The following is a 9,134-nucleotide window of genomic DNA, read 5'->3' on the forward strand; positions in this document are numbered from 1 at the left end:
TCCAAGTCATCATCACCAGGCGCGCCGGAACACTTTCAGTTTTGGGGGGCAAAATCCCGAAGAGGGCACAATATTTTTGACAGCGTGAGATACCGAAGAGATCGAGCGGGAGAGGCTGTGGAACCCCCCCCCCGTAAGGACTTTGTGTAAAAATGGAGTATAAAAGTTGCGTTTCTAAGAGCATTCAAAAATAAATTTCTTGAGAATTAAACAGTATTGGAGTTCCTTTTGCTCCTTCTGTTTCCCCCTCTTCTGACCCGGACTGGTTTTTCTTCATGATCAGGGTCGCAGTTCCAGCAAATTACGAGCCTTATTGCAAACGAAATTGTTTCAAACCAATGTATAATATAGGCCTTTGACCGTACGCAGCCGAGGGCCGCCGATCGAGAGGGCAAAATTCACCAAAATTGTGCACGAAATCCTTCAATTTTATTCTAGAAAATGCAAAAGCTCCCCCATCACAAGCCCCCTCGCTCTTAAGTTTCTTCGAAAATTTAGGTTTTGCAGCCCCACCCACTCCCGGGTTGTTGTTGTTGTTGTTTTTTTTTAAACGTCCATGAATAACAAAAGCTGGGATGAACCAGAGCTAGCTGCAATCTCGATCTGATTAGTAACAGGTAATGGGAAGAAGTTTTGGAATCTAAAATACATAAGTGCTATATCATATGAGCTGAAATAGTATCAGACAAAACGCTTTCCAATCATGCCAATGAAAAGGAATAGAGGAAAATACGGGGCTGTGAAAATATCTTAAGATTTTGTTTTATAGTTGAGCAGTACTGTAACGCTTATTTTTTCTTTTATATTCTTTATTTACATTTTTATTCATATCTCGGATAATATGAGTCCGGTCAAGAAGACACTTTCACAGATGATTTTATTTTTTTTCATGTCTAAACATTATCTCTAAGTTGCTTTCGAGTGGGATTCACCATTTTCACAATATGAATTATAATCCTCTACACATGATTATTCTGTGTATAATTTTCTGATAACATGTCTATACTGAGTTGAAATGACCTTGGTATTTTCTTTAGGGCACTGTCTTGTTATCACTATCAACTCAATTTATATTTAGTTGAAAATGAAATAATTGAAACAAGTTTCTCGAGATAATATGGTTTCTGGGCTTGACAGCTATGACATAGATCTCGGGGGGGCGGGGGGGGGGGCACTTCCATTCATGAGTGGATACCTTGCGCGATCATGGGGTCTCGAAAAGCACCCTAAACACATAATTTCCATATTCTGAAAATGCACCCCTTAACAAGTATTGGCGTGTGAAACCCTACCCTTAAGAATTATTGGAAACAAAACAATACTCTTAGTAAATATTCTCTGAAATGAACCCCTAAACAAGTATAGGAATGTTTATTGTTATGGGTCCTTCGGTCGTCTGCTTTACCTTATTTGGTTTAGTACGACCCCCAACTTCTAAACCTTGCGCAAATCGGACTCTAAACACGAAGTGTTGGGGCAAAAAGGACATCCTTTATAAAACATTTTAATTTTGTTTTATCATCCCCACAAATTCGACCCAAAACACGTAATTTTCCTAGCGAAATAGATAGCCTTTTTTTTCATTTTGTGTTTTTGACACCCTTATCACGTTACGTACGTAACGTGCCATATCGTGAAAAAGACATCCTTTTTACTTGTTTTTTTTGTGGTCGCGCATGGTATCCACTCGTCAATGTAAGTGCCCCCCCCCCCCCCGGACATAGATTCCATTATGTTGCTCGAGTAACGAGTGTTCACGCGCGTTAGTGATATCGGGTCCGGTCTGAGCGTTTCTGGGCGACCGCGCGTTTATAGACGACACAGCCAGCATCATAGAGTTATAAACCTAATCATTGGTGGACCACTATCAATTTGCCATTCGCTTTTAGTCTGAAATGTATTCATTAAAAGGTTGAACGTTATCACACTGTAATAAGATGGAAAAGGGGCTTATCAAAGGTATGTTTCACAGAGGAACACTGTTCGTCAAAAGACGCGAGGCTTACTATGATAATGTATTTGCCCCGTCAGGGGCAAAAATTTTTCATTTTTGACAATAAAAATGACAATTATCAGGCAGAAAAGTGCCTTCGTTTACTTTTATCCTTAAATATTTTATCATTTTTCTACTTTCAGGGGGGCACATTGGGGGGGCAAAATCTCGTTTTGCCCCCCCAAAATTTTATTTGGGGGGGCAAATGCCCCCCCTGCCCCCCCGCTTCCGGCGCCCTTGATCATCACCACCACCACCATCATCAACATCATCATGCACAATCATCATCACCATTATCATATTCGTTACAATCATTAGTCTTTTGGTTAATCGTTGTTAATCTTAAAATGTAGTCCGGCAGCCCAGGAGGTTTATTCAACCGAAAGCCGGACAAGCAAATGACCCCATAGCTGGATGGCATGGACCTTGAAGTTTACAAAAATGCATTGCTGCCGGGTTCTATGCGTGGTCTTCCTTCCGAAATGACGTAATATATGACGTCACTACAAAATGGCCCTATTTCACCATTTTTCAGACATTGTACACATATCATGAAGTCAAGGGAGAATATCTCAGCCAAATCATGCTTGTTTTGTATGAAACTTTCACAATGTATTGTTCGAGTAGTGCACAAGAGATATGCAAAATTTCACGAACAAAAATTATTGTTTACATATGCAAATTACGTAATGAAATTTGCATATCATTAGTTTTGGAGATTTCTCGCATAAAAAATTGTCAAAAATCGATTTAGAAATTTATTTTCTTTTGTAGTGTACTTTATTTGATATTTTTTCTCTCAAGCATAATATCATTGTCTTTATCTATATCTCTACTTTAAGAAAATATATAACAGTAATTGAAAAAGACATTACAGACTGTGATTTCAGCCCCCTTTCCAATATGGTGCGCACGTAGAAATCGTGCGTTTTTGGCCTATTTTCACCATATGGCTGAGGTGTGCGAACGATATGCCTACTTTATTGATGTTTCCTGCATTTTGCATGATATTAAATCTTCCAAACAACATATTTTCTTCTTCATTATGTCTCTGGTGATCAATCAATGATTTCAGCAAAAATTGACTGCCCACTGGGCAGTCTATAGGCTACGTTTTCAGCCTAGTTTTCAACAACGAACCTATACAATGTAAGACTGCATCGTTGTAGTCGAGTCGGATAAGAGGTTCCTGTACATGTGTACCATCAAAATATTTTTCACTCAATTTTTCAATCAACGTTTTGGTATTTGTCTAAACTGTCTCGTTAATGAATCTTGATGTTCCCTTCCCAAAATCGTGTCCAACGGGGTTCAAAATTGATATCTTTGGCGGCCCTCTTGGACTTTTTAAAAATGAAAATCAATTATTTTCATATTTTATTGCACGGAGTCTGACAATGGGACAATCTTTTAATCAATACGCATTTCTCTATGATTGGGATAGTAGAAATCGATTTAATTCGTTTTCTGATGATATATTTTGAAATAAAATTTATCCCGAAATGGGCATGATTTTGGTCAAAAATTTGCATGTGCATTGATATCTATCTGTTCAATCATTAACATCAACAACTATTCCAAAATATCAGCATTCGACACGAAAGAGGATATAATATACCGATAATACTGTAACGCTTCATGACAGTATGTATGTCTTTATTTGCTTAGTTAAAGGGCAAATACTATTATTACCCATTTATTGGAAAATATGCCACTTTGGACAGTTGGAGCCCACATTAAGGTAAAAAACGTTTCTGATATGGAATAAAGCCACTTTCATTCTTTTTAAACTACATGGAGATAAGAAGGGTAGAGTTTCCTCTATCTGCTACTAGCATACTGAAGCATACCCCTTCAGGGAGCGTCGAAATCACCCACCCTTTTTCATATTTGTGGGAAAATATGCTTTTTCAAGCCCCCATTGAGGCAAAAAGTGTTGCTGCTATGAAGTACGGCCACTTTCATTGTTTTTAAACTATGTGGAGACAAGAGTAGAGTTTTCTCTATCTGCTACAAAAAAGGTGTGCTGTTACAGCAAAGCCTACCCCCTCTGAGGACTGCTAAAGTTACCCGATAATTATACATATTTTGCCCATTAATGGGAAAATATGCTATTTTCGAGCCCCCATTTGGGCAAAAAGTGCTTCTGCTATTTAGTAAAACCACGTTTATTATTTTCAAACTATATGGAGACGAAAGAGTAGAGTTTCTCCTATCTGCTACATATAAAGAGGTGTTAGCATATTGGAACATACCCCCTTAGGGGGTCTCCGAAATCACTTACCCTTTTTCCATATTTTACCTATTTATGGGAAAATATGCAATTTTCGAGCCCCCATTGAGGCAAAAGTGTTTCTGCTATGTAGTAAGGCCACCTTTATTTTTTTCAAACTATATGGAGACGAAAGAGTAGACTTTCTTCTATCTGCTACATATAAAGAAGTGCTGGTACAGTAAAGCCTACCACCTTTGGGAACTGCCAAAGTTACCCGCCCCTTTTACGTAATTTGCAAATTCATGGGAAAATGTGCTATTTTCGAGCCCCCATTGAGGCAAAGGTGTTTCTGCTATGTAGTAAAACTACTCTTATTGCTTTTAAACTATATGGAGACGAAAGAGTAGAGTTTCCTCTATCTGCTGCATATAAAGAGGTGTTGGCATATTGGAACATACCCCCCTTATGGGGTCGCCGAAATCACCTACCCTTTTTCCATACTTTACCTGTTTATGGGAAAATGTGCTATTTTCGAGCCCCCATTCAGGCAAAAAGCGTTTCTGCTATATGGTGAAGCCAGTTTCATTCTTTTGAAACTACATGGAATTAAAGGAGTAGACTTTCTTCAATCTGCTGCTAATAAGTGGTTGCACAGCAAAGTCTATCCCCTCCGGGGGTTCCGAAAGTCACACACCCCTTTTCCATATTTTTTCCAATATGGGGAAAATCTGCCAATCTTGGAGCCTCTGAAGAAGGTAGCAGTCGATGTACCGCACTTTTTTTTACATGTAGCTGATAGATAAAAATGCCTCTTCTTTTATTTCAAAGTGGTTTCCAAAATCAAAGCTAGCTTTACTATATAGCAGAAATGCCCTTTTGTCTGAATGGGGGCTCAAACATTGCATTTTTTTACAATAAAGAATGAAAATAGACATATGTAACTGATAAAGAAGATCCTACTTTGTCTCTTTATGTGGTTACAAAACAAAAACAAGGGCTTTGCCGCAAGGCAGAAACACTGTTTGCCTCAAAGTGACTAATTTTCCGAGAAACTGGCAAGATACGAAAAAAAGATTGGGTGACTTTGGCAGCCCCCTGAGGGTTAGGCTTTGCTATGCCCCAATTTCTTTATATGTAGCTGATAGAGAAAAGTGATTTAAAGGAAAAAATTACATACTCAAAACAAAATGTTACCACATTGGGGGCTCCGAAAAGCACGATATCATCATAGTCAAGCTATGGATAATGGTATGGTACTGTATGTAACATTTTACTGGTTCTTGTGGGACTATGCTTTAAGGTGCCCGAGAGTAATTGTATGCAAAATGAAAATTCAGAGCAATGCCTCGAACTTCTATCTTTTTCAAGAGATTTAATTATCATAAAAATTGCTTTGTGTAGAAAATGCCTTTTACCCTCATACACATTATACAAGTAATACATACCTTTCTATCGATCGCTAAGTACGTTATTTTCTGCATGTTAGGCACATCAACAAAGGCGATCGGATGCAAGATGAAACAGATAGATGTTAATGCACTTGAACATTTTGGTTCAAAATTTTTGATGAATTCTTTTTTTAATATATTAACCGGACTATTCAGAAAACAATTTCAACCGATTTCTACTATCCAAATCCTAGTGAAATGCGTATTGATTTAAAATTTCCCATTGTCAGACTTTGTGCAATAAAATATGAAAATAATTGATTTTCATTAAAAATGTCCAAGAGGGCTGCCAAAGATACCAATTTTGAACTCCGTTGGGCACGATTTTGGGAAGGGAACATCAAGATTCATTAACTAGACACTTTAGGCAAATACCAAAACATCGAGTGAAAAATGTTTTGATGGTACATAGAAACCCCCTTATCCGACTCGACTACAACGATGCAGTCATACATGGTATAGGTTCGTTGTTGAAAACTAGGCTGAAAACGTAGCCTATAGACTGCCCAGTGGGGAATCAATTTTTGCTGAAATCATTGATTGATCACCAGAGACATAATGAAGAAGAAAATATGTTGTTTGGAAGATTTAATATCATGCAAAATGCAGGAAACATCAATAAAGTAGGCATATCGTTCGCACACCTCAGCCATATGGTGAAAATAGGCCAAAAACGCACGATTTCTACGTGCGCACCATATTGGAAAGGGGGCTGAAATCACAGTCTATAATGTCTTTTTCAATTACTGTTATATATTTTCTTAAAGTAGAGATATAGATGAAGACAATGATATTATGCTTGAGAGAAAAAATATCAAATAAAGTACACTACAAAAGAAAATAAATTTCTAAATCGATTTTTGACATTTTTTTATGCGAGAAATCTCCAAAACTAATGATATGCAAATTTCATTACGTAATTTGCATATGTAAACAATAATTTCTGTTCGTGAAATTTTGCATATCTCTTGTGCACTACTCGAATAATACATTGTGAAAGTTTCATACAAAACAAGCATGATTTGGCTGAGATATTCTCCCTTGACTTCATGCTATGTGTACAATGTCTGAAAAATGGTGAAATAGGACCATTTTGTAGTGACGTCATATATTACGTCATTTCGGAGGGAAGACCACGCATAGAACCCGGCAGCAATGCATTTTTGTAAACTTCAAGGTCCATGCCATCCAGCTATGGGGTCATTTGCTTGTCCGGCTTTCGGTTGAATAAACCTCCTGGGCTGCCGGACTAATGTCATCCAACATTATGATATAGTATACCCATGCATCTTTGGGAGCGATACAGGCGAGCTATCGGAACCACCAACAACAAAAGAAAACTTGTTTTAATGGTCTCAATTACACCATATCCTACTTCGTTCCTTGTAAGAAGAAGACTTACCGAGATGGTTATATCGTGCAAACTATTCCCAAGCAAATATCTGGGTCACCTCAAGATGGTAACGGATGCACTAGAAAACAAAAGAGAAGACATCATTCCAATCTCATCATCTGCCGATTCCCAGGTATACGGTTTAATTACGTAGCAGTGTTGTTTCTGAGTGGATTTGTCTCCGGGTTTTGAACCACAATGTCCGGGGATCAAATCCCGGCGCAGCACCCGTGTCCTCTGGCAAGGTAGAGCAAGGATGACCAACTCTGTATTGTCCCGAAGAGAACTTGAAAACTTACTCAAAATTTCGCTATTTGTTTTGGAAACAATAACTTATGTCAGTCTTGTTTACCTCCTCAAAGAAATAATAATTTTCTTCGAAATGCAAACAAATATCCCCGGGGCACTTCCATTAACGAGTGGATACCATGCGCGACCAAGAGGTCTCGAAAAGCACCCTTAACACGTATTTTCCATATTCTGAATATTCACCCCTTAACAAGTATTGGCATGTGAAACCCTACCCTTAACAAGTATTGGAAACAAAATGATACTATTGGCAAGTATTCCCTGAAATGAACCCCTAAACAAGAACAGGAATATTTTTTTATTTTTACGGGTCCTTTGGCAGTCGGCTTTACCTTATTTGGTTTAGTACGATCCCATCTTCTACACCTCGCGCAAATAGGAATCTAAACACGTAGTGTTGGGGCAAAAAGGACATCCTTTATAAAACATTTTAATTTTGTTTTATCATCCCCGCAAATTCGACCCTAAACACGTAATTTTCCTAGCGAAATAAATACCCTTCTTTCATTATTTTTGTGATTTTGACACCCTTTTCACGTTACGTACGTAACGTGCCGTATCGTGAAAAGGACATCCTTTTTACGTGTTTTTTGGTCGCGCATGGTATCCACTCGTCAATGTAAGTGGCCCCCCCCCCCCCCGGGACTCGATCTTGGAGCAAGAAGTACATCCTTTCTAAATCATTTTAGTCTTAATGTTTTATACCCTCGCAAATTCGACCCTAAACACGTATATTTTCTATTGTAATAGATACACTTTTTCAGTATTTTGGTGTTTTTGACTATACGTACATCTTGCCCTATCTTATAAGTTAAAAAAAACATCCTTTTTACGTGATTTTTGATCGCCGCATGGTATCCGCTCGTCAATGTAAGTGCCCCCCGGAAAAATATACAGAATTTAAATACAAGAAAAACAGATTTAAAAACAGTGCTTAACAAATATTACAAATAATAACTGAAACAATTTGAAAATTATTAAACGTTTGATATATATATACATGCTTAGCAATTGTGAATTCTTTTTAATGACCATTGACTAATTATTGTGTCTTAAAAAGTTTTATTATGGATAATTTTATCAATCTATCATTCATTTTTTATCAATAACTTACTGCGCAAATGTATGTGTATAATTTTAATTGTCTCTCTACATTTTTCTAACCATGTATTTTTAATTGATACCCTGTAAAGCATGTGTAATTCAGTTTTTACTGCGATACATGTCTATTGAATAAACCATTAATTAAATGAATGAATGAATGAGGCATTTATCGACATTTGCCATTCTCCACCCAGGTGTACTCAAAGCATGGCTCCCGGCAAGAAGGATTTTTTTTTACTCCTCTATGCCGTTCAGGGCGTGCAGGCCCGTGCTAAAGCTGATGTAATTATTATGAAGCACTTAAAACCAGTAATCGCTATCAAATGTAAATGTTCCATAAATACATTTTGACATCATCGTTATGATACAAATTATCATCAGTTTATTATCAAATATTTCAGTTACATCCCAAATTTAGCAGGACCATTTTACTTTTGTTTTATTACAAGGATATATTTCCATATTTAAAGATTTTATTTCATTATTGTTTCATAAATTTAGATTGCCTGGGTAATCCCTGTATTACTGGTTGGTGTGAGGAAACTCCTACCGGTATATATATGTCGCAACAACGATCGGTTTTCTAACGTAGCCTCATGGATGTCGTCACCGAAAACGTTTGACTTCAAATACCAAAGAAGAGACACCAAATACACTCGAACCGGCATCAGC

The sequence above is a fragment of the Lytechinus variegatus genome, chromosome 1 (assembly GCF_018143015.1).
Source record: "Lytechinus variegatus isolate NC3 chromosome 1, Lvar_3.0, whole genome shotgun sequence".
Taxonomy (NCBI): domain Eukaryota; kingdom Metazoa; phylum Echinodermata; class Echinoidea; order Temnopleuroida; family Toxopneustidae; genus Lytechinus; species Lytechinus variegatus.